Genomic DNA, 24,746 nt, shown 5'->3' on the forward strand with positions numbered 1-24,746 from the left:
TAATGTGCATGGGAATTTCCTCCTTGTCTTTTCATGGCTTGATGCTTCATTTCTTTTCAGCACTAAATAATATGCCATTGTCTGAATGTTCCAGGGTTTCTTGAGTAGATGTCCTACTGCAGGACATCTAGTTGCTTGCAAATTCTGCCAATTATGAATAAAGCTGCTAAAACAGCTAGGTATAAACTGGGTGAGGTGGTGCATGCCTGTAATCCCAGCTTCTTAGGAGGCTGAGGAAGATTGCTAACTTTGACAATAACAATAAACAAACAAACAAACAAATAAATAAATAAAATCAGTCACATGGAACTTTTTGTGGGGCACATTTTCTTTCTTGTTTGCTTTTTTTTTTTTTTTTTTTTTTTGGTGCTGTGGATTATAAGACAAGCACTCTACCAACTGAGCTATATCCCCAGTCCCATGGGGCACATTTTCAACTTCTTCGGGTAAAATATCAAGAAGCTCAATTGCTAGATTGTATGGTAAATGGATGTTTAATTTTATAAGAAGCTGCCTTGCTGTTTTCCAAAGTGACTGTACCATTTTGTATTCCCATCGGCACTGAATGAAATTCTTGTTACTCCACAACCTCATCAGCATTTGATGGTTCCTGAGTTTGGCCGTTCTAATAGGTGCGTAGTGAAATCTTCTTGTGACTAACATTTTGTTAGTTACCATGAAGTGGAGCATCTTTTCTGAGGCTTATCTGCCATCTGTCTATCTTCTTTGGTGAGATGTTTATTAAGGTCTTTGGTCCACATTTTAATTGCATTGCATTGCCATTGCTGATGAGGTGAGGTTTTCACATGTACAGAAGAGTATGGAAAAATGAAGTGGTGGCCTGATCATCTTTGGATTGAAAAGCAATCACTATTAATATTCTGACATATTACTTCTAAAAAAATCTGAGAGTAAATAGTGTCAAACGCTTTGGAGTAGATTCTGAGAAGATGAATTATGGCATCAAGGAAAATTACTTTTTTTTTTTCTTTTTTCTTTTTTTGGGTGCTGGGGATCAGGGCCTTATGCTTACAAGGCAAGCATTCTACCGACTGAGCTATCTCCCCAGCCCCAGAAAATTACTTTTTAAGACTTTTAAAACACATCGGTATACTGTATAAGCTTTAGAGGAGACAGAGATCCTCTCTGCCCTGCTTAGTTCTTGTGTGGGAACTTTGCCTGGATCTCGGAACCCTGTGAATGCAAGTACTGACTAATGAAAGAACGACTTCACACGTTTAATTTACAGAATTCAGCGGGATCTTCACAAGAGAATAAGACCTTGTACACTTTTTTTTTTTTTTTTTTTTTTTTTTTTTTTTTAACAAAAGCGATATGTGAAGAGGTGACAGGGCAACCAGATGTATGGACTATGGCAGTAAATTCTAGGGATGTTACCCTGAGATACACGGGGTGGGAATGCAGAAGCTAGGAGAAGATAAGGGCTACTCCAGGTCTGTTTATGCAAACACATTGTACTTAGACACAACTCATTGTGTCCTAATTACACAATCAACAGTTGGGGGTGAGCACCTAACTCAGGGCTTGAATGCTTGCCTATCTGTGAGGCCTTTGGTTCAGTCCCTAGCACTGCAAAAAAACAAAAAATAATTAGCTGTCTCTGGTGATCAAACTCTTTTCTAGCCTTGGTGTGTGCAGGTCGTTCCTCACAAAAAACCCTTCATTACTTGCTATATGTAGGAAAAGACATGAAAAGACACTTGCTATGAAAAATTTTCACATTTTTTGAGTTTATAAGAAACACCATGGTGCATGTTGCTACATTACCTCTCTGGATACTTCTTTCATATCTAGAAGAGGAATTATATCGAATGATGCAAACACTTTTTTTTAGGCTGCTGAGGTGCACTAACAAATTACTTTCTACAAACGTAATACTTTATACCTGTGATAAACCAGATACGAGTGACTGATTCATTTCTCATTTTTCCCTGTATGAATAACAAGTTATTTCAGCATGATTTACTGTTTCATCCTTTTTTTCCCTCTGATCTATGAAGTAGCTCTTTCATGCATTAAGATCCTACAGTTTGCAGATCCTTCAGCACCTTATAGTAACCCCACACTGTCTTATTACTATGAAGCTTTAGAATAAAGCTGTTGGGACTAATGACACGTTAACTACCTCAGGCTGACTCCTCACTTCCTGGTGAGTGAGCAAGATCAAGGCCTCAAAGGCGGTTTCAATAGTTAATGACAATAAATTGGACCACCTTCAGGGATTGGTTAACAACAGTTCCAAGAACGTGATCAGCTTGTGCTTGCCATATAGTCCTATGGGACTCTCGCCTGCGTGAACACCCCATGCCTTGCTGACCTTTAAGCTGATTGGTTCCCGCCTAGCCCCCACCCTACATAAAAGCTGTGTGACTTCCTCAATAAACGAGTTCCTGCTGTGACGGGTCTCCCTGCCTTGTCTGATTGTCCTCCGCCTGGAGGGCTGGGAGCTGGCGGTCAGTCAGCCCTACCTATCCCGGTCTGACCTTGTTGGGGAGTGTCCCCTTCCCTTGTCGCTGGCCGAGAAGAGCAAGGGGGCTTAAGACCCCGACATAAAGCTCTTTGGAAGGGCAAGTTGTTCCAGTTTTTTCTTCTTTATGAATGGTTTGAATATTATTCATTCTTTGTTCTTTTATATACATTTTTAGAATAAGTTAGATTCATGAAAAATTAAATTGATAATTTTTAAAAATTTTCAGACATTTTAAAAATAGATTTTAAATCTAGAAGTCAGAGATTTATAGAAAATTTGCAAATATAGCAAAAGAAGTTCCTATATTCTCTAATCCTAGTTTATCTTATTGTTCATAGTTTGTATTACTATGTCATACCTAATGAGCCAACATTTGTGTATTATTATAATAATAAAGTTTTCCTTGAAAGTATGCCTTCAAAAATATCATCCCAAAGAGAGGAATTGCCTAACTTTTGGAATGGGGAGGAACTTCCTTACCTAAAATGTATATCCACCAAGCAAAGAAAAAATGAAAATATACAAACAGATATGATACCCAATGGTCTTTAAACATTAAAGGTATTCCCTTCAAATTCAGGAACATGTCAAAAAGGACATTCTTACCACTTCTATAAAATTGCACTCAAAGTTCAGTTCAGCTCAATAAAACAAGATAAAGAAAATAGTTCGTATAAGGAAACAAAATGGCCATTATTTGCAGATGACTTAATAAACATCATAGAAAACTAGAAGATACAGATAAAACCTAGAACTTAGGAACTTATGTAAATTGTCAATTATAATATCAATAGACAAAAATGAATGGTTATTTTATGAACCAGTAATATTGAGAACATTATATGTGTTCCTTAGAAGGAGAGTATGGTTAATGAGATTAACAATAATTCACATTCAATAAAATAATTTATGAAGATCTTTCCTATGTGCTATCCATATAACAACCGTTTGAGGTAGGAAGAGAAATTGATACTTTCTTAGCAAAATTCCTTCTCTTTTTTTCCCATAAGGATGAAAGTTTTTTGACTGATACACAGGGTCACTCAGAGTTAGGAAAGATTTCCCTTTGCAGTATGTGACTTTGGTCAATGTGACATGTGGGAAGTGTCATGCAATATTTTTAAAGGAACCTTTTTAAAGGCACAATTTTATATTGCTTGTGGAGTTGCAAATTGGGGCAGCCACTCTGGAAAGTAGTATGGAGATTCCTTAGAAAACTTGGAATGGACCCACCTTTTGACCCCGTTATCCCACTCCTCGGTTTATACCCAAAGGACTTAAAATCAGCATACTACAGTAATGCAGCCACTTCAATGTTTATAGCAGCTCAATTCACAATAGCTAGATTGTGGAACCAACCTAGATACCCTTTGACAGATGAATGGATAAAGAAACTGTGGTATATATACACAACGGAATATTATTCAGTCATAAAGAAGAAGAATATTATGACATTTGCAGATAAATGGATGGAATTGGAGAATATCATGCTAAGTGAAATAAGCCAATCCCCAAAAACCAAAGACTGAATGTTTTCCCTGATAAGTGGATGATGATATATAATGGGGGCAGGTGGGGGTAGAGGGTGAGAGAAGAATGGAGGCACTTTAGATTACGTAGAGGGAAATGAGGGGGGGTATGAAAAATGGTGGAATGAGACAGACATCATTACCCTATATACGTGTGTGATTACACGAATGGTATGAATCTACATGGTGCACAACCATAGAAACGAAAAGATGTACCCCATTTGGGTATGGTTAATCAAAATGCAGTCTGTAAAAATAAAAAATAATAAAAATTTTAAAAAAAGAGATTACTGATGCATGCTCTTTGCCTCTTTTCTTCAGCCATTTGCTGCTTAGAAATGGATAACATCATCTTAGACCTGAGAATGTCAGAGCAACGAGCAGGGAGGAGCTGCGTCCTGGAGCAGAGCACTGTGCCAAATCACGTGTGCAGTTTTACTCAAGAGATTCTCTATCTTGTTCATGCTATTTTTACTTGTGCTTTCTCAGACTTGCTTCATTTAAACAAGAAAAAGGAGAACCGTAAACATGTATGGGTACATATATATGCTATAGTTTGCATCTGAAATATAAAAGCATAGGCTCATCTTAAAGACTTCCATTTGAGAAGAGAGCCGGGCCTAGGGTGTCCTCCGCACACAGGGTTACCTAGGGAATCATGTCCCTGGGATTCATTTGCCTGTGTTCAGTCATCAGAGGACACGGCAACCATGATTTAAGCGGGCCCTTGTGAAGCATGCAGTGGCAGCAGACTGCGTCATCAGCGGATCGGCATGCAGAAGAGTTATGAGGTCATGGGGGCTTCCCCTGAAATTTCAAAGGAAAGTCCTGGGAGGCCAGGCACAGGCAGCCAGATCAGATGAGAGCCCCTGCAAGCAGCCTCTCAGTGGGCCACACATGAGGCCCTGGGAGTGAAGACAAAGCTGTCGTGGAGATCCCAAGAAGTTAGAGATGGCTAGGAACGTGGGATACCCGCAGAGGGAAGCTGCAGGCAGTGAGCAGAGTCAGCCTACGAGCGCGGCCACGTAGGCCACAGCCGATAAGGGCCCAGTGGTAGGACTGCCCAAGCCCTTTGGGAACCACATCCTGCTACCATGTGCCTCCGACGCTGGACGTAAAGACTTGGAATTTAACGTTTTCCCTTCTGGGTTTCAGTCTTGCTTTGATCCAGTCCCTCCTTTCTATGGCCCTAATCCTCCCTTTTGAAATAGAAGTGTTTATTGCATGTCATTGCATTTTGTAAGTATGTTAATTTCGCTCTCTCCTCTCTCTCTCTCTCTTTAACAGGAATTCACAACCAAGTGTTTGCCTTGAATCTCAGAGGAGACTTTGACCTTGGACTTTTGAGCAGAGCTGGAATCAAGTCTTCGGAGACTCTTAGAAATGGACTGAATGCACATTGCAATGTGAGGTGGTTATGAACCTTTGGGTGCCAGAGGTAGAAAGCTATATTTGTATCTGGAATGTTCCCCAAAGGCCCAGGTTAAAGGTGTGGTTCCAGCCTGGGGTGCTACTGGGAGGTGGTGGATCCTATGAGTGGTAGGGCCTAGTGCAAGGAGGTTAGGTCATTGGGAGGATACCCTTGGTGGGCATATTAGGACCCTACCCCATTCCTATCTCTCTCTCTGTTTTCTTCCTGGCCACTGTGAGGTTAGCACCCCCTCCACCTAGTGCTGCTGCCATGACATACTGTGACACCACACTCTCAAAGCAATAGGGCCAAGAGACCTTGGATTGAAACCTGTGAAACTCTGAGCCAAAATAAACTTTTTCTTCTTATAAGTTGTTTATCTCAGGCATTTTGTTACAGTGACTGAAAACTGACACAATATATTTGCCAATATTAAATATACAGTAAGTTAAGTATATGGTAGGATGAACCATTGAATTTTAAAACAATGTAACAAATAGGGATCTTGCGGAATAAGGTGGCTGGAACTGTAATGAAGTTTAGACTTATGTGAATATGTTTTGTATAGATTTATCTTTGGAAAAATGTAAATATTTCATGTACTTATAAATACAACATATTAAAAATCAACACCTAAATGTAAAATAGATATAAATAAAAATCAACACCTAAATATAAAATAGATATAAATAAAATGTATTCCAAGTGATATTGTAATATAGCAATTTATATCTGTATCGCTTGTGTGATGTACTCTAAGAACAAAAATAATTGAAAGATGCCTTAAAAGGTAGTCAATAATTTTGCCATTGTTGGAAATGTTGGTATTATTATGGATTCAGGTGAATGTAACTGTGGGATAAATTTAATGCGTTATTTATGTTGGTGTAATTTACAATAAGTAGTTTTTTGTGTGACTTGGAAGACATAAATTAGAATTGACAAAGTTAAATAAATGCCCTGTGGCCCTTATTTGAACTGGAGTTAAAAATGTGAATTTGTAACGTATTTTATCTTGAAAGGAAGTGTTATCTAGTTCCATTCATTGAAAAGTCTTAAAACAATAACCAACCCAGTAATATTGAACACTCCTTGAGACAAAAGTCTTCTAAATACATTTTCCCCTTAAAACGTTACCAGGGTTACTTGAAAACTGGTTTGATTACACATCAGGGGCAGAAAACGTGCAAGACTGGAGTGTTTTATTTTTTCTGGAAAGCAAGATAGTATCAGTAACAATTCTACAAGAGTGCTTTCAAAACAAACCTGTGCTACCCTGAAAGACCCTTACAGCAAAAGAGGGTACAGTCTATCAATAGGATAAACAGGTGCAATCCATTAAAGCAATCAAACGACTTATATTCATAAGCTCATCCTGATGCCAAAAGATAAAACAACATTCTTTGTGGTCAACTTTGGGAGTTGTTAGTGAGACCACTCTTTGTTTGAAGGGAATAAATAAAGGGAAAGACGCCTCTATCTTGTTTATTCTGTCTGAAATATTTCTCAAGATAAACACACGATGAGGGTACAGAGAAAAGTACAAGGGACGTAAACAGCAAAATCCAGGCTACTGGGAAACTCCAAAGCACAACAACCTGGTTCTGTTTTGTTTTTAATTAAAAAAAAAAAAAAAATGAGTCTGATGGAGGGAGAATTTATTAGGAGCAATAAAAACTCAAAAATTGCAGAAGTACAGGCCTTATTTAGATCTTGTTTTTAAAAGAAGTGAAATAATCAGGGGCTTTTAAAAGACGAGTCCTTAGAGTACTGAAATATTTACAGATGAAATAACATGTTTAGGTTTTACTTAAAAATCATCTGGAGGTGGAGAAGTGACCCGGGGGTAGGCATGATGTGAGATTGTCCGAGTTGATGAACAGATTGTGGATGAAAGTGAGTAATTGTTTACCATTGAACTCTCTTCTGTCTGTGCTTGCAATTTTCTTTTCTTTAAAATATTTTTTTAGTTGTAGATGGACATACCTTTATTTTATTTATTTATTTTTGTATGGTACTGAGGATCGAATCCAGTGCCTCACACGTGCTAGGCAAGCGCTCTACCACTGAGCCACAACCCCAGCCCTGTGATTTTGTTAAATAAAGTAAAAATCAAAACAAAACCCAACAGAACAACACAGCACACTGATGTCTTAACCCCATCCCAGTGTGAATGGTCTCTGGTGGTGGTAGACCCTGAAGAAAATGAAATCTTAAGTTACGCAAGAATCCCGGCAGCACGTTGAGACCAGACACACAGCCTGAAGATACTGGATCACCATCCCAGGAAGAGCACAGATACCAGGGCAGGAGGACCACACGGAGACCTGGTCCTGCCTGCAGCCAGCTGGGTGAAACGAGGCAACCACTCTGGATCTACAGCCGAAGCTTCTGCATGGATACTAACGGGGTTTAGATGACCTAGTTTCTAACGTTCTTTCTAGTTTTTGCAGTGTCTTTGGAAAGGAGTGATGGTTGAGAGACATCGGGATGCCCCATCTTACACTCTCCCTGCATCTTTTAGGTGATTTTGTTTTCTAAGCAAATAATCCCTTGGTGTTGGGATGCATGCACGTGCTTCTCATTGGAACTCAACCTCATTGACAGTCACGCCGCTTACTGTGGGGCTCAGCTAACAGTACCTGACAGGCCCCCCACACCAGCCCCTCTATTCTTTCATTGTACAGATCCAGGGAGTCCTATTAGGAGTTAGGAAAAATAAACAATTAAGGAAGGCTGCTAGAAACGGAAACAAAGACTTTTGGAAAAGAATACAGTAAACCATGATTTTTGTCCTTGCAGAATTTATAATTCTTCCGTGAAGAGTTATGCAAACATAAATACCATATCATGAGATGAATGAATGGGTTATATAATGCATGGACATTTGGATCAGTGGGGTGGGGGAGGGTATCCAAGGTTTGTCATCAAGGAAATGACAGGATGATTTTGGTGTATTTGAAATATCTTCCTGCAATGGTGTAAAGTGATACAAAGTCAGAGAGGCATCACACGTTGGTGATTTAGAGAAAGGATCCCTCAATGTTACATTGTGTTTGAAAATGGATTCTGCCATGTGCCTGGAAAAAGCTATTCACTCTTTCTGAGTTTCATGTTCCTCACATGTAAAGTGCAGATCATTATAGGACCTTTTTCACAAGGTTATTTGAGGATAAAATTAGGTTAAAATGGAAAGAATTTAGAATGGTGTCTATTTCAGAGTAAGCACCATGTTATATATAATAATAAATTGTTGCTTCTTCTCTGGGAAAACAACAAATGGTGGATGACGTCAGTGCAGCGGGAGGACCCGGGGCCCTCGGAATGGGTGGCTGCGTGGCTTCTGCGGAGGCTTGGGCAGCGGTCTCTGAGGCCTTGGCCGAGGCTGGCCTGGCCGGAGTCGGGTCTGCAGCGCTCACGGAGGCAAGGCCAAAGACAAGGAGTGGATTGCGGTCACCAAGCTGGGCCGCCTGGTCAAGGACGTGAAGATCAAGTCCTTGGAGGAGATCTTTCTCTTCTCTTTGCCTATCAAGGAGTCTGAGATCAGCGGCTTTTCCTGGGGCGTCAATCAAGGATGAGGTTTTGAAGATCATGCCTGTACGGAAGCAGACTCCTGCTGGCCAGCGGACCAGGTTCAAGGCATTTGTAGCCATTGGGGGCTACAATGGTCACATTGGACTGAGAGAAAAGTGCTCCAAGGAGGTAGCCACTGCTATCTGAGGGGCCATCATCCTGGCCACACTCTCCATTGTTCCTGTGGGGAGAAGCTACTGGGGGAACGAGATTGGCAAGCCCCACACTGCCCCTTGTAAGGTGACTGGACGTTGTGGTTCTGTGCTGGTGCGGCTCATCCCTGCCCCCAGAGGTCCTGGCATTGTCTCAGCCCCTGTGCCCAAGAAGCGGCTGCTGATGGCTGGTATTGATGACTGCTCTACTTCTGCCAGGGGCTGCACTGCTGCCACCTTGGGCCATTTCCCTAAGGCCACCTTTGATGCATCTCCAAGACATACAGCTATTTGACTCCTGATTCTGGAAAGAGATGTGTTCACCAAGTCTCCCTATCAGGCATTCACTGACCATCTTGTGAAAACCCACACCAGAGTCTCTGTACAGAGGACCCAGGCTCCAGCTATGGCTACAACATAGGGTTTTTATACAAAAATAAATAAAGTGAATGAAACCTAAAAAAAATAATAAATTGTTATGATTATTAATTTACTTCATGGCATAAGATACTTCGGCCAGTATCAAGTTTTAGGATTTCAATTCTGCTTCACATAATACAAAAATTTTTAAAAGGTGTATATAATACACCTCCTTTATATATGAAGATTTATAAAACAAGGAGAATGTGCAAAGCAGAGAAAATAAATTGGAGGGGGAAGAAAGGAAACAAGTGGAGACGATTATACAAATGTATCTGGAGGGAATTCACATTAGGTTGAAAATTATGATGAGTAATTTAATTTGACTTATTTTAATCAAATGTCCCAAGTTAGGAATCACAGCTAAATATACCCATGATGAAATCTTGTCAGCTGGAAATGCACAAATATATTATCATAAAGAAACAGGCATTTTCCTTATTCTAAAACAGATGTCCTGAGTTTTGAAAAAAAAAATTGTGCCAACATATCACTTGAGAATCTGAAAATTGCCCCCTCCTTTTGTGAATGGAAATCTGCTCCCCTAACAGAACCGTGGCTTTACTGGTTTGTGCTTGGGCGGGTAATCTCGGATGGTTACTGAAAACATGAGACACATCTTCTTTTAGGAGGTTAAATCTTGCCCTAATTAAAGAATGCTCACCACAGGCTCAGTCAATCATAACAAACACATGTGGCAAAATATTTGAGATGGAGGAGAAACTTATTCCTGGGGGGACTCTAAATCCCCTTGGGGTCATGGAAGAGGTGTTTTGGAGGAAAGCAAATGTTCTTTGGCCCTTCCTGGATAATTGAAGCTTTAATTATATTACATAAAGCAGTGGCTCTACTGGTGGTGGTGGTCAAAGCTATGTGAGGATGCCTTTCTTCTAGGGCCACATCTCAGAGACTTGTGCATGAACTTCTTGAAAGATTGTGCGAGAACATGCAGCCACCTATTGATGGAAGAGAATTCATGAAGGAAAGAGAAGCCATCCTTTGTCTACACCTGGACACTTGACTCACACTTGCTTTTTTCCTTTTTAAAAATTTTAATTTTGCTTCTTGAAACATAAGGGAGACAAGTTTGGGATCTTATTGAACATTTAGAACATTTGCTTTAATCAAGAAGGCTTTCCTCATTCATGTGTGAGTTCTTAGTTTAACAACCTGAGTTTTAATGGTTTGTTTATAAAAAGTCAAGCTCCCTCCTCCTATTCCCTCCTCAATCTTTGTAATCATCTAGAGGTTTTCAGCACACTGAGGAACATCTTGTACTTTATTACTGAAGAGGAAGATGATTTAAAATTACAAGCTCATTTGTACTCTGTAATTTTTTTTTTTTTTTTTTTTTTTCCCGCTAAGCAATAAGACTTCAACAGGAAACTGAAGAGTGTGGTGTAATTTGTGGGGTGCAAAGTCTCTGGGTTGTGAGTGATATTCATTACTTTTGTATAATTTCTTATTTTTTTGCGGGGGATACTGGGGATTGATCTCAGGGGCACTCGACCACTGAGCCACGTCCCCAGCCCTATTTAGTATTTTATTTAGAGACAGGGTCTCATTGAGTTGTTTAGCACCTTACTCTTGCAGAGCTGGCTTTCAACTCACAATCCTCCTGCCTTAACCTCCTGAGCTACTGGGATTACAGGCATGCGCCACCAGGCCTGGCTTATTATAATTCCTTATTAAAATACATATATGGCACAAAGAGTAGGTAGGGTTATTGACAAGCCCTGTTTGGGGATCCGTCTAACAGGAAAGTAGTTGTGAACATAGGGGACCTGGGAAGGGGTCTGGAGAGAGCAGATGCCAGAAGTCAAGGGATGAAGGCATTTAACACCAGGTGGAGCATCACAATTTAGCCAAGAACCCTACTGATTTTCCATGTTTTCTTTCTTTCTCCTGCCCACCCTCTTTTTGTCTTTTCCATGTACATCACAGCTCACTTTTATTTTGTTCCCACCTGCCTCACATCATCCTGGGACTGTGGTCATACAGGCCTAAGCTAGGGATGACCAGAGTGTGTGAGCTACCTTCTAGGTCTTTTCAGTCAATTCATCTTGTTTCCTTTTAAGCCATGTGGACGCCCTGACCCAGAAACCTAAGAATAGATATTGCACACTGTGTCCTGAAGATAAAGGTGATGTGATGGTGATGCTGGTGATGATGGTGGTGATGATGATGGCGGTGGTGATGTTGATGGTGATGATGATGGTGATGGTGATGATGGTGGTGATAATGATGATGGTGGTGGTGATGTTGGTGATGATGATGGTGGTGGTGATGATGGTGATAATGATGATGGTGGTGGTGATGGTGATGATGGTGGTGATGATGGTGGTGGTGATGGTGGTGGTGATGGTGATGATGGTGGTGGTGATGTTGATGGTGATGATGATGGTGGTGGTGATGATGGTGGTGGTGATGGTGGTGGTGATGATGGTGGTGATGATGATGGTGATAATGATGATGGTGGTGGTGATGGTGATGATGGGGGTGATGATATAATACCTGATAGCTAACGAGGGCTTACTATCTGTCAGGTAACTTAACTCTGCTAAGTCCCTTCAGTGTACTTTTTAAAAATTTAAAGTTTTTTAAACTTGTTCTAATTAATTATACATAAGAGTAGAATGCATTTTGACACATCATATATAAAAGGAGTATAACTTATTCTTCTGGTTGTGCATAAGTGTACTAATTTTTAAAACTCACAACTGGTTTGATGAGTGTAGGAACTATTATTGTTCCCACTTTCCAGGTGAGGAAAGTAAGGCACATGGAGATCAGATCACGTAACTCGTTCAGCACTGCTCCCGAGGTAAGGGATGGAGCTGGGATATGAGGTCAGCCTATAGAGTTCTGGAACTCTTCCTTCTATTCAGTTTCCTGTTTGACTTTTAATTACAGGTTCTCACCTGAAAAAACTGAAAAATTTTAATATCAAAAATATGGACTGTCCTAAGCAACATGGTTGAAAATCTGCTTTTGCCTTGCTTTTTTCTATCTGCCCTTGCAGAGGACACCTTAAGGTCACTTGCAGATTACTAGGGTCCTTTGATGAGGGTGTTGCTTTCTGTTGGCATTAGCCACTCCTAGTTCTGCTGCTTGAATGTACCATTCAAGTCAGTCTATGGAAACTTCAGGCCGTTGCTGTGTGTCTCCTCATTAAGAATGGCTGTCTTCACCCTACACTGAGTGGGTATCTGGGAGAAGGAATGTAATGTCTCCCCAATGAGTAACACACTTGTCTCCTCCTGAGTTCCTTCGTTCTTCTTCTGCCTGGATGACACCAACCCTTGCTTCTCCACTTAGGGTGACTCATCTCTGATGTCCTTTCAGCCCAACTCATGAGTAGGTGGATGTCTTGTCCCAACAGAAACCCTTTAACTGCCTTGAATTTTCTTTAATTCGCTGCTGAGTTACTTTATACAAACCAAGAACCAACACACACAGCAAACAACACCCTTTCCAAAAATGATCATAGATTATCAATTCTTACCATATGCTTTCTGTCCATGCAGATCTGTGTATGTATATCTATTTTGGGATGTGTAGTAGCAGGTGCAGACACCAGAGAGATCTCCATTAGAGTATGTCAGGGCAGAAGACATCTTGGAATAGCTGAGGATAGCCCCTTAGTCCTGGGAAGACGATAGAATTAAACTTTTGCACTTGAACATTTTTAAAAAGTTCATAAAACAGATGAGCTTTACCGATAGCTAACATTAAGTCTAATGCTCATCAGTTTTCCTGGGACGGGCAAAGACCACGAGGGGTCCTATGGGAGACATTTTCATCAGTCGAGCCTGAAAGTGGTATATTTCGCCTTCACCTACATCCCATTGATTAGAATTCACATGATAGGATGATTAATTTTGTGTTAACTTCATAGAGTCACAGGGTGCCCAGATTATCTTGTCAAATCCTATTCTGAGTGCTTCTGTGAAGATTTTTTTAAATCAGATTAACATTTAAGTGGGTAGACTAAGTAAAGCAGATTACCCTCAACAATAATTTATGTGGGTCTTGCTCAATCAGTTGAAGGCCTGAATAGACAAAATGCTGACCCTTCCTCAAGTAAGAAAATTCTCCTTGGTTGAAGCTTTGGTTCTTCCTGCTTAATGGCTTTAAAACTGGGACATTAGGTCTTTCAAGTCTATGACCTTTGAACTCTAAATGGGATATGAATTTTGGACCTGGGCAGCCTCCATAATTGTACGAACTAACTCCTTATCATAAATCTCTTTATATGTAACCTATTGATCTGTTTCACTGGAGAAACTTGATTGATACACATGACTATATGTAACTCTACTAAAGGCTGAGGTCTTTGTGTCCAGGAGGAAGAAGTATGAATTTAGAGAGAGCTAGTCAATCTCTGTCATACCTAGGAAGTTGGGCCTTAGGAGCCAGGATTTCAACCTTTACAAAGACTCTAGTTTACAAATTTGGCATTGAAGCAGTAAAGTCAACTTTATAGAGATAGACAATGCTTTCATGGACAATTCCTCACCAGCTTATGTGAACTGATAACCAGAGATTAATGATCTGGATCCCATGTAAGATTCCCAAGACCTTTGCCAAGGTAACATTAATAATGACTCAGTTTGTCTTTTCTTGTGCTCAAATGGAAGAAAATTAAGTCTGATTTAGAGGATGTTGTAGCTACTGTTTCATAGCAAGCCAACACAAAATATTGATGACTTTTCACAAATAACTTTTCACTATTCCATGTGGGCAGGAAAGTGAAGGTTCATCCGAGCTAGGCTGAGCTTGGCTCCATGGTATAGGTTGGATGTAGTTCTGCTGGAGGTGCCTCTTGTCCTTTTTAGACTAGCAATACGTTCTCTTGGTAAAGGTGGGAATAAGGTAAGACAGGGAAGGTTCATGAGGCTCAGTAAGTGGATGAATAAAAATAAGAAGAAAAGGAGGCAGACCTGGGAGACATTGAAAGCAGAGATGATGAGCGTAACTGTGAGCCTGTTTGAGGTTCAGGACAACCAAGAAGAGACATAATACGTGATGAACGTAGAAAGCACACTGTTTTTGTATGTTACAGAATCATTGTCTGTGTTCAGCATATTTCAGTTCTAGCTGTCCTCTCCCATATGTACCTCACACCAAAAGAGTGTTTTTCTGAAGAGATTTAGAAATAGGCCATGACCAAGTGTTAGGTGTAAGGATCAGGGATTTTCCATGTGAATATAATTGGAGCCTCATTATGAGTCTGTCTTTCTGTTTCCCAGCTACCATGAGGTGACAGCTTTCCTCTACCAAGCCATCCCCACCATGATATTCTGCCTTACCACAGACCCACAAATAAGAGCCTAGTAACAATGAACTAAAACTTCAGAAACTATGAGCTAAAATAAATCTTTCCTTCTTCAAGTTGGTTTTCTCAGGTGTTTTGTCACAGCAATGGAAAAAGTTTTACTGAATTAAAATTGAACTACTGTCAGTTCCACATACCTTCTGAAAGCTCTATGAAAGAACTTGCCTTTTCCATCCTCTAGAAGCCTCTCACATTGCTTGGCCCATAGCCCCTTTGCCTGTCTTTAGTCATCAGCATTGCATCTTCCAATCTCTCTCTCTTTCTCTTTCTTTTATTTCTTCTTTCTTTCTTTTCTTTTTCCCTTTTCTTTCTTTCTTTCTTTCTTTCTTTCTTTCTTTCTTCTTTCTTCTCTCTGTCTCTCTCTCCATCTCTCTCTCTCTCTCTGTCTCTCACTCTCTCTCTTTCTTCCTTCCTGATCAATGGTACTTAGGTTAAAAGTACTTGGCAAAGTTTTAGTGGAAAATTTTCATAAACGTAACTAGTAAAACAGTTTAATTAAACACTAGTTTAAAAACGATTTGCAAATCTTCAGGCCGAGAGTCTGTATGTGTTTCTGACTCTTCTTCCTCATTTATAAAGACCATTATTATAGTGAGCCACCTGGAGAATCCAGGATCATTTCCCCATCTTTAATTTAATCATGTCTGCAAAGTTCCTTTTGCCGTATAAGGCAACATATTCACAGATTTTAGGTATTAGAACATGAGCATCTTCTCGTTAATCTGCCTACCATAGGACTCTCCATAAACAATGGACTCATGTATGTCAAATCTATAACACATTATTTTTTTGCTATTCTGTGTGATATGTCACCTTCAGTTTCCTGAGATTTTTCTTCATTTTTGTCTTCTGGCCTGAAGACAGGATTCTGTAAAGAAGCTGGTCTACTAGCATTGCAGACTCATACTTCAAATCCTTCAGGGCAGAGTGTGAGAAAACCACCTACACCAGGGCACAAGACTGTCCTCAGTGGTAATTGGGCCATGAAGGGGATGAGATGAGGATGAGGTTGATGAAGAGCACAGTGTGTTAAAGATGCCCCGTTCTCCCTGTGGCATGCTGCTAAAGCTTCTGGCGATAGAAGGCAGACCGATGTCCCCAGAAGGAATTTTGAAGTGCAATTACCTTATTTTTACTTAACCTTTTCTTTACAGAAGTATCAAGGAAGAGTGTGGACAAAGTCATGAATAGGCTGAGTCAGAATGAGGTCAAGGCAATGGATGAATTCCATCATTTCAAACGACTAGACAATTGTTCCAGTTGGTTGACAATTGTGTCAGAAAAACAGTTGCTCACTTTCACTTTATGAATATATAAACGTTCTGTTAAATATCAATTACATCATAGGTCCTGTATCAGATTTTTTTTCCCTCCTGGTAACAAACCGAGGAGGTGGGTATTATGTTTATTTATTCTATTAATCACATTATACTTGCAGAAACCGAGGAGCAGAAAGATCGGCTTGCCAGTCAGAGTCAGATTTTAGACATTGGTGTTTCTTTAGCTCAAGACAATTTCATCTTCTGTGTCCCATTTTAAAAATATTGTCACACATTGTTGTGAAGACTTTAAAGGTGGTATTGAAGTACCAGTGAGGAGAGTTTTCACTGTTCTCTGTTTGTCCATGGGGGAGGGCCCATTGGTATGTATACCTCAGCCTCGGGAAGACAACCCCAGAGCAATTAGCAGGGATGGTCCTGTCCCTCCTTGGAGGAGCGCTGCTGCCTGTCTTCCTGTCTCTTTGTAACCCACCCTTTCCCCCACAGAGCTTTATATTCATTTCAGAAGATCATACTGTGATAATACATTCTGAAAGTTGAGGCATATTCTGGCTTTCTCTGTAGGAGACATGGATTCTGGCCCTCCTTAATGTTCTTCTTTTGTTCTTTGTACTACAGTGAAGTTTCAAGGGAGTTTTCTCTCTTCCTTTTCTCTCGCTCCTTCTCTCTCTCTCATTCTTTCTCTCTCTTCCTCCTCTTTTCATTTCTTTTTTCCTTCCTTTCTCTCTCTCTCTCTCTCCTCCCCGCCACTCTTTTTCCACCAGAATTTCACTCTGAAGCCATCCAGGGATTGGAAACCCAAAACACTGGCAAGCCAGTGAGAGGCGTAGTCCCATGTTCAGACCCAGCCCAATGACAAACTCAGAATCTCACTCTGCCAGACTTGGTTTCTTTACCACGCTCTGCTTCAAATATGTTTTTCTGAACACACCCAATTCCCAAAGATTTTCATCTTCTCTGCACTCCCTAACATCCGCTTTGTCAAATAACAGGCTATTAGAGGAGAAGCCCATCTGGAGACCCAACAGGCCTCTTCCTGGGGACATTGTTCTTCCTTATAACAGAAGATTGGGAGGCATTATCTTAGTCTGTTTATGTTGCTATTACAAAACAGTTGAGGCTAAGTACTTTACGGTAGGTTTATTTGTTCATGATTCTGCTGGCTGGAAGGTCTGAGTGACATGGCACCAGCATTCTGGTGAGAACCTCCTGGCTGCATCGCAACAGGGCAGAGAAACAAAAAGGGAACCGTGTGTAGGAGGGGCATGTGCGTGAGTCAGTGAGCAGCAGAGTGGGCCTGGCTGGGCACACTTTTCTTTTTAATGTAACAACCTGTACTTGCAGGAACTAATCCACTCCAACCAGACCTGACCCACTCCCAGGAGATAGTACTTGATCCCTCCAGAAGGGTGGGGTCCCCTTGACCTAGTTGCCTTACACTAAGACCCACCTCTTAAAGTTCTACCGTCTCAACACCCCTGTACCATGAACCAAGCTCCAAGCACAGGAACTTCCGGGGGACAGACTTGAACCAGCAGGCAGTGACTTTCAGAATCATCCTCGAACACTTGATTGTCAAAGATTATTGAAACCATTTGCCTCTTGAATAATCCAGAGAAAGAGAATTAGATACAGTGTTCTCCTACTTTGGCAAATGCCAAGGTCCTTTAATAGCAAAGGATATAACATGAAGTGTTTTGAAAGCAAACTCAGTGATTTCTCTTCCATGATGACTGTGAATTTTCTTTGATAAGTAGCTGCAGGGTTTGCTGGAAGGGAGGGACTGCAGGCTTGTAACTTGACATTCATGGACATAAGACGTGCAGCTGGTAAAGTCAGGCAGATCTGGGACTCAGCCCCAGCTCTATCACTTACTACTGGTGACACCCTAAATAAATGGTCTATTGGATTTCTCATTGGTAAAATGGTTTAATAATATTCTTCATGAGAAGCTACTATGAGGATTAAACAAAACAATCTAAAGAGCTTGGTACATAAAACACACTCAATAGCTGCAATTTTTTAAATTTTTTTTTTTATCTTTAGCACCTTGAACATAGTTATCCCTGAATCAATTTTCAGGGAAAGGAGAAAAAGAAAAAAGGAAGGACAAATATGCTTAAAATCATAGAAACTTCTTTTTCCTTTTTCTCCTTCCCAAGAAATCTTTCAACTCTGCATTTGTTGTTTTTCTCAGGTGTTTTGTCACAGTGATGGAAAGCTAGTACAACTGACTTATGATTTCTCCACTACCCTATCCCTATTTTAAGGATAAGGAGACTGAGATGTAAAGCGTCTTAGTGTTGAAGGCTTACGAATGTACCCCTCAGAACTCTAACTCCAGCTTTGCTCTAAATCTTCCTGCACATTGACTTGTACCAAGGCCATGCTTCTTGGGGGCTGCTTCCAGCCATGACTGGGCACAACAGGGGTACCAAGGCAGACCCATTCCTGGGAGACACTGGACTTCTCTGATAGGCAGCTTTGGCTTGAGGACGTCCCATGGCCTTGCGGGACCTTCCTAACATTGCCCGTCACTTCCTCCTCTCCCTCCCCCACCTGACATGCACGGTGGTCTCGTGGATCGTTCATCTTTTCCAAGTTCACCTCTATTTTCTCTTATAAGCATGAACTTTTATATAATCCAACTCACTTCATACAGTGCTGGTTTCTGCAAAAAGTCAAGAAGGGGGACCTGAGCTAATATGATTAGTGGCTTTCCTGAGGCCACCCAGTGATAAAGTCACAAAATTAGAATGGGTGCCCAGTTTTGCACGAAACAGTGCAGTATTCAATGGTGGGAAATGAGGTTGGAACAGTGGTGACTAATAACAAAAGCTTCTATCTAGGTCTTGCTGTGAAGAAGTTGGTTGGATTGCAGTCAGTAATTCCCAGAGGACCTCGATTTGATGACAGGAGAGTGAGACCCATTTTTAAAAGTCAGTCCCCTTTGGAAGGTAAATACGTTTGATAGTCTTAAATCTTAACGATTTAATTAACACTTTAGTCCACCTGTAAAACCCTGTCATAAATGGATTAGAGAATTGACATTTGAGAGTTGGAAGTTTGGGAAACCCAGAAAGATCTCACGGGCGGAAGGAAGAGTTGCTCATTTCACTACCTGGCAGAGCCCCAGGAGCCAGAGCTGGGACTCCTGGAAGCGCAGAAGATTTAGGAGCTAAAAGTTCTACCATGAAGTCTTGTTCCTTAAAAGTGGCTTAGAGTCTGAAAAGTGGATTCAAGTTATAGTCAATTAACAAGGCATGTTGACTATCCTGAGAATTACAAGACGCAGGCCAGCCAGCTTAGGCAGGGATGTGAGGTCAGTGGAATTGCTTAGACCTGTTCTGCCTGCCTTCCAGTGCTCCTTCTGGTAATGGTTAGGCTGACCCGCCATCAGCCTGCAGTTCTACCCTTACGGTCTGTGTGGGCCTGGGAAACCCACCAAACCTGACTGATTCGCATTTTTCCACCCCAGATAAAATGTGCAATTGTGAGGGTTAAAAGAAGGCAGAAATACAGGGAAAGAGAGGAAAGAAGGAGAGAAGGAAGGAAGGAAGGAAGGGAGGGAGGAGAGAGAAAGAGGAGGAGAGAGAAAAGGAATGGAGGGAGGGATGTAAGAAAGACATGTTCACGTTCCATTTAGCTCTTTCCTGATGCCTCTCCACCTTGCTCCACTCCAGCCCCACAAGTCCTCCTCCTCTTCTTCAAATTATGCAGTCCATTGTGCTTTGGAATATTCTTCCTCATAACTTTGAATGGCTTTCTCTTTCTCACCAGTCAAGTCTCTGTTAAAATTTCTCTTCCTCAGAGTGGCCATCTTGGATTATCCTCTGTAAAACAGGGTGCATTCACTCTTCACTATCTTTTTAGCCTTATTTTATTTCATTTGTAGCCCTCATCTTGAAAAGCAATTATATAATTTATGTGCTTATATGCTTGTTTGATGAGCTCTCCCAGTAGGTGCAAGGGTCCAAGAGGGTGGGTTTTTAGTTTGTTTGTGCCATGGCTGATTCTGCATGGTGTAGGAGAGCTCTTGGCACTTGGTAAAGGGTCATTAGATATTTTTACATGAATGAGTACATGAATGAATAAAGTTAATATGCTTAGTTCAAAGTGATTCAGAATCTCTTCCCAATAGCCTATGTCTGATTTTGGAGTTGGGGTGTTTGTTCACCTTTGTCTCCATTCACCAGTTGACTAACTTGGATGGAGACCAGCACCAATATGATAAAAGATGACAATGCTGATTGATGGATGGATTTGATGGTGCTAGGGATGGATTTCAGGGCCTCATGCACACTAGCCAAGCACTGTGCCATTGAGCTACACTCCTATCTGACAACGTTGAATTTTAATCCATCTTGGAGAACAATAAATGGTAAGAAATCTTCTTGTGTATCTTGGACAATGGTTTCCTGCCAAATTGCCTCTCTTCATTTGAGTTAGGTAAGACTCATGAAGGCCTTCCTTGTTTACCTATGGCAAGGGCCAGCCCAGGATCTCCAAATTCCCGTTCTCGTCCTCATAAATAATTAGCTGAACTTTTTGTCTCCACTGATCAATGGTTCCAAATGCTTGTTGGTCACACTTTGCTTCATGCTTTCTCTTCTTTTCTTGGGTTCATGAACTGTGCCTTGCTCAGTTCAGCATCCAGCCCTTTCTGAGAATAAGCCAGCCTTAGGGTCAGACATCTCTGCTCTACTGTCTGGTCAGGCCACCCACTCATCCCGCTTCCCCACACCCAGTCTTTTCTGTTCTCGTTTATGACTCTCTGAAAAACAAAACTTCAGTCTGACTTTGAGATTGTCGTGGATCTTAGATTCACAGTGCTCCTCTGATTACAAAGGTTCACATCCCCTGTTGTGACAGTCCCTTCTCCATTCTCCCTTGTGAGGGTCTTTTTTGAATAAAGTTTCTCCTCACTGCGTCCACCTGGATTTGCTTTTACTTAGCAAAGAACAAAAATGTTGTTTTTTGATGGCCATACAGGGGAGACTTTGAGTAGATAGTAATTAGCCATAATCCCATTTTTGGGTTTTATTTTTCAATGATGATTACTGTTTCTGCCTGTCCACCGCCACTGCCCTCCATTACGGCGCCATCTCTCTTCTCTCGCCTGGGTTACTGCGATGACTTACTCACTAACCTCCTACTTGTTTGTGTTCCACCTGGTTTCCATGCTGCAACTAAAGCCATGATCCTAAAGAGCAAATCTGAGCAGGTCATGACACTGTGTTCATTGTGTTGTGAGTATAATTTAGTCTTTTTTTTTCTTAGTATTTTTCCCTTTCCTTTTCTCCATTTGAATGGGGAGCTGATTCTAGCCTTCCTTGCTTCAGGGGAAGTTGATGGCATCACCTCCTGTATTTTTGTTTTTATTTTTCCAAAAGTCCCATAGAAAAGATTGTGTGAGCAGCTCCGAGGACAGAGGGAGTGTCTATGAGGGAAGCTGGAGGGGAATTTTTCCCTGTGGATAAAACAACATACAATGAAAGGCCTCTGTCTGGGAGAGGTGACAGAGTTCTGCGATTCCAGTATCTCCGGGGACTTGAGTCAGGCTGTCCAGTAGAAAGCCGGTATCAAAGGGTTCCGGCCACATGAGCGTCTGGGCAAAGCTAAGGCCAATGGGCCGGACAGCATTGCTGTCAACAGCGAAACAGTGCCCTTCAAGTGGTCGTTGGTGTAGAGTCAGAAAAACTGCGTGCTAGTTCCGCTCTTCCACTTATCAACTCTCCGACGGCTATTTCAACTCTTGGAGTTTCAGCTTCCTTTATTAGAAATAAAATTTGTCATGTGTAACCAAAAAGAACAAGTCAAAGAAAAAAAAAAAAAAGAAGAAGTAAAATTTGTTATAAGAGAAACACACAACTTGAAGCTTGGCCTAGACTAGGTACTCAATAAATGTGAGTTTCATTTCCTCTATCAAGAATAGAAGCTTATTTAAATCAATGGGAACAAGTCTATGTTCCAGTAAGCATTTCAAAGTCCTCTTGTTATGGATCTTTCTCTGCAGAACTAAGCAATCATGGTACAGATCTAAGTAGATTTGTGAACAATTTTATATTCAATCTCCCAAGGGGAGACTAAGGCACCCACCAGTTGAACAGGTCCACAAGGCCACCTACCACAAAAAAGTGTTACCTCATCTTGATGAGGAATCTTCCATAATATCATTTTTTCTGGGCTTTTCTTTTAGATGGTTTTCTTTGGGATTAGGTATCCATTTATTTCAGGTCTTTATTGTTTGAGTTCCCAATTTTTTAGTGCATTCTAGGTATTTAGACACGAATTTTGATCTATGCTTTAGCATTATTCATACAGTATATTTTCTTTTTATTGTGATTTTGATTGGAAGGATGCTGCTTGTTTGTTATGCAAGCATGGGATTTCGGCATAGAAATGTCCATTTGCCAAAACACAGCAATACCTTATATCTGTGTGGTCAGCATTCTGGTGTTTATACTCATTCATGCAAACTTTCTTATGCCATGTGATGATTTATTTTATTTTTAAGAATTATTTTTTACAGAGGAATGGATAAAGAAAATGTAGTATATGTGTGTGTATATATATATATATATATATATATATATATGATGGAATATTACTCAGTTTTAATGGAGAATGAAATTCTGGTATTGCTGGTGAATGGATGGAGCTAGAGAATATCATGCTAAGCGAAAAAAGCCAAACCCCAAAAAACAAAGACTAAATGTTTTCTCTGATATGCGGAAGCTAATTCACAATAAAGTCGGGGGCGGGGGATAGGGAAGAATAGAGTTACTTTATTTAGGTAGAGGTGAGTGAAGGGAGGGGAAGGGGGTATGGGAAGGAATGATAGTAGAGTGAAAGAGACATTATTACCTCACGTACATGTATGACTGCATGACTGATGTGATCCTGCAATATGTACAATCAGAGAAATGAGAGATTACACTCTATTTATGTATGATCTACCAAAATGTAGAAATGCATTCTACTGTCATGTACAACTAATTAGAACAGATAAAATTTTTAAAAATTAGAAAAAAAAGAATTCATTTTCCACTAGTAGTGTTTTCAGTGTGGAACAAAATCTATTGGTTTATTTAGTCTCATATGTTGTGCATGAATTACTATGCTTGTATTCTAAAAATAACAAAACTCAATCCTTTGGTCAGATTCCAAAGCAGTCATAATTAGCTTATAGAGTCAAATATCCAAAGTGTTTTCAATTTGGAGTATACAAAAGGCAATGAAGCCATCAACCTGACTGAATCTATGATTCATAGGGCAGATTTCAGTGTACACAATGAGGTTTAGCAGAGCTTCCCCTTGACCACTCGAAGGTGTTGTTTACTAAAAAGTATGATAGTACCTTAAACAGTCACATGCTTTCAAATAGTTGACGGTCTGTGTTTGATCTATCACGTGATGTACTCTGAAATGGACTATAATAGAAAGAATTAGGCCAACTCAGTTTTTTAATTAAATATTCAGAGACCAGAAGACTGTATTCTGTGCTAAAACTGCATTAAAGTTGTGCTTGGATTAACAGTTTTATAAGCATTAAGCTGCTTTTGATTAATCAATTAAAAGTTACTATTTGATCCACCAACTCTGTGAAGAGAGTTTGGAAATGGTTGATGTGAAAGAATGCATGGAAATGACCAGAGACACATCCCACTGCTGGGTGAAGTCCTGTCCTCAGTGAAACCCTGTTGAGGAACTTCTGAAGCCTCCTAGATCATTTTGTATGGTGTTCACTTAAGTGCTACCCAAGAGGACGGGCCGGAGCCCTGCTCATGACCACTGTGTGTACGGTGTCATGCTGTGTAATTGGAGGGTGTAGCCTCAGATTCCAGCTTCATAAAGTCAGGCAATGACTGAATCTCATGCTGGCAGTGGTTGAAGTTTTAAAAAGCCTAGCTCGCCAACACTGGTCTCCCGCAGTTCCAGATAAAATGACACTTGTTTCCTGGGAGTGATGGCACAGGAGTCTGCTGATAGATGAGCTGGCAGGAAACTTAAGAAAATCTAAATATAAAGAAGCAAATGCTTTACCAAATTTTATGACTTTCAAGATTTCTTTTCCACTATACTTACAATCTTACTATATGATACTAGCTTTATGGGGGACTAATTTCAAAGAAACAGAAGTTCTCTGATTAATTTTTTAATTTAAAATTTTTTTTTCTAATTAGTTATCCATGACAGTAGAATGCATTTTGACGCTTTGTACACACATCATGCACAACTTCTCATTCCTCTGGCTGACTCTCTGCTGATTTTTTGATAAGTATATCCTTTTAGAACTCAAAATAAGATCCAGACTAGAAAACCTGGGAAAATAGTATGCATTGCCCTTGATCTATGAACAAAATTGATGGATTGCATTGGGTGGTGTTAATGCTTGGATTTGAGAATCAAGTCAAATGGGATTCAGACATGTTTTATTATGGTCATTTAAGGTCATTTACTCTCCAGAACCTTGGTTTTTCTACCTATAAAATTCTGCCGAAAATATTTTAGGTTTTGTAGTATCCCCAAATTGTGAGGACTAAATGACG

At 40.5% G+C, this 24,746-nt stretch overlaps 1 pseudogene across 1 annotated transcript; it reads left to right on the top strand.

Moving 5' to 3' along the window:
- The first annotated feature begins 8,710 nt into the window (after window positions 1-8,710).
- On the top strand, window positions 8,711-9,616 carry LOC306641263 (small ribosomal subunit protein uS5-like; annotated as a pseudogene). The gene has a single exon. The product of its transcript is annotated as a small ribosomal subunit protein uS5-like (transcript).
- Window positions 9,617-24,746: the final 15,130 nt, after the last annotated feature.

The sequence above is a fragment of the Sciurus vulgaris genome (genome assembly GCF_902686455.1).
Source record: "Sciurus vulgaris genome assembly, chromosome: 12".
Lineage (NCBI taxonomy): Eukaryota > Metazoa > Chordata > Mammalia > Rodentia > Sciuridae > Sciurus > Sciurus vulgaris.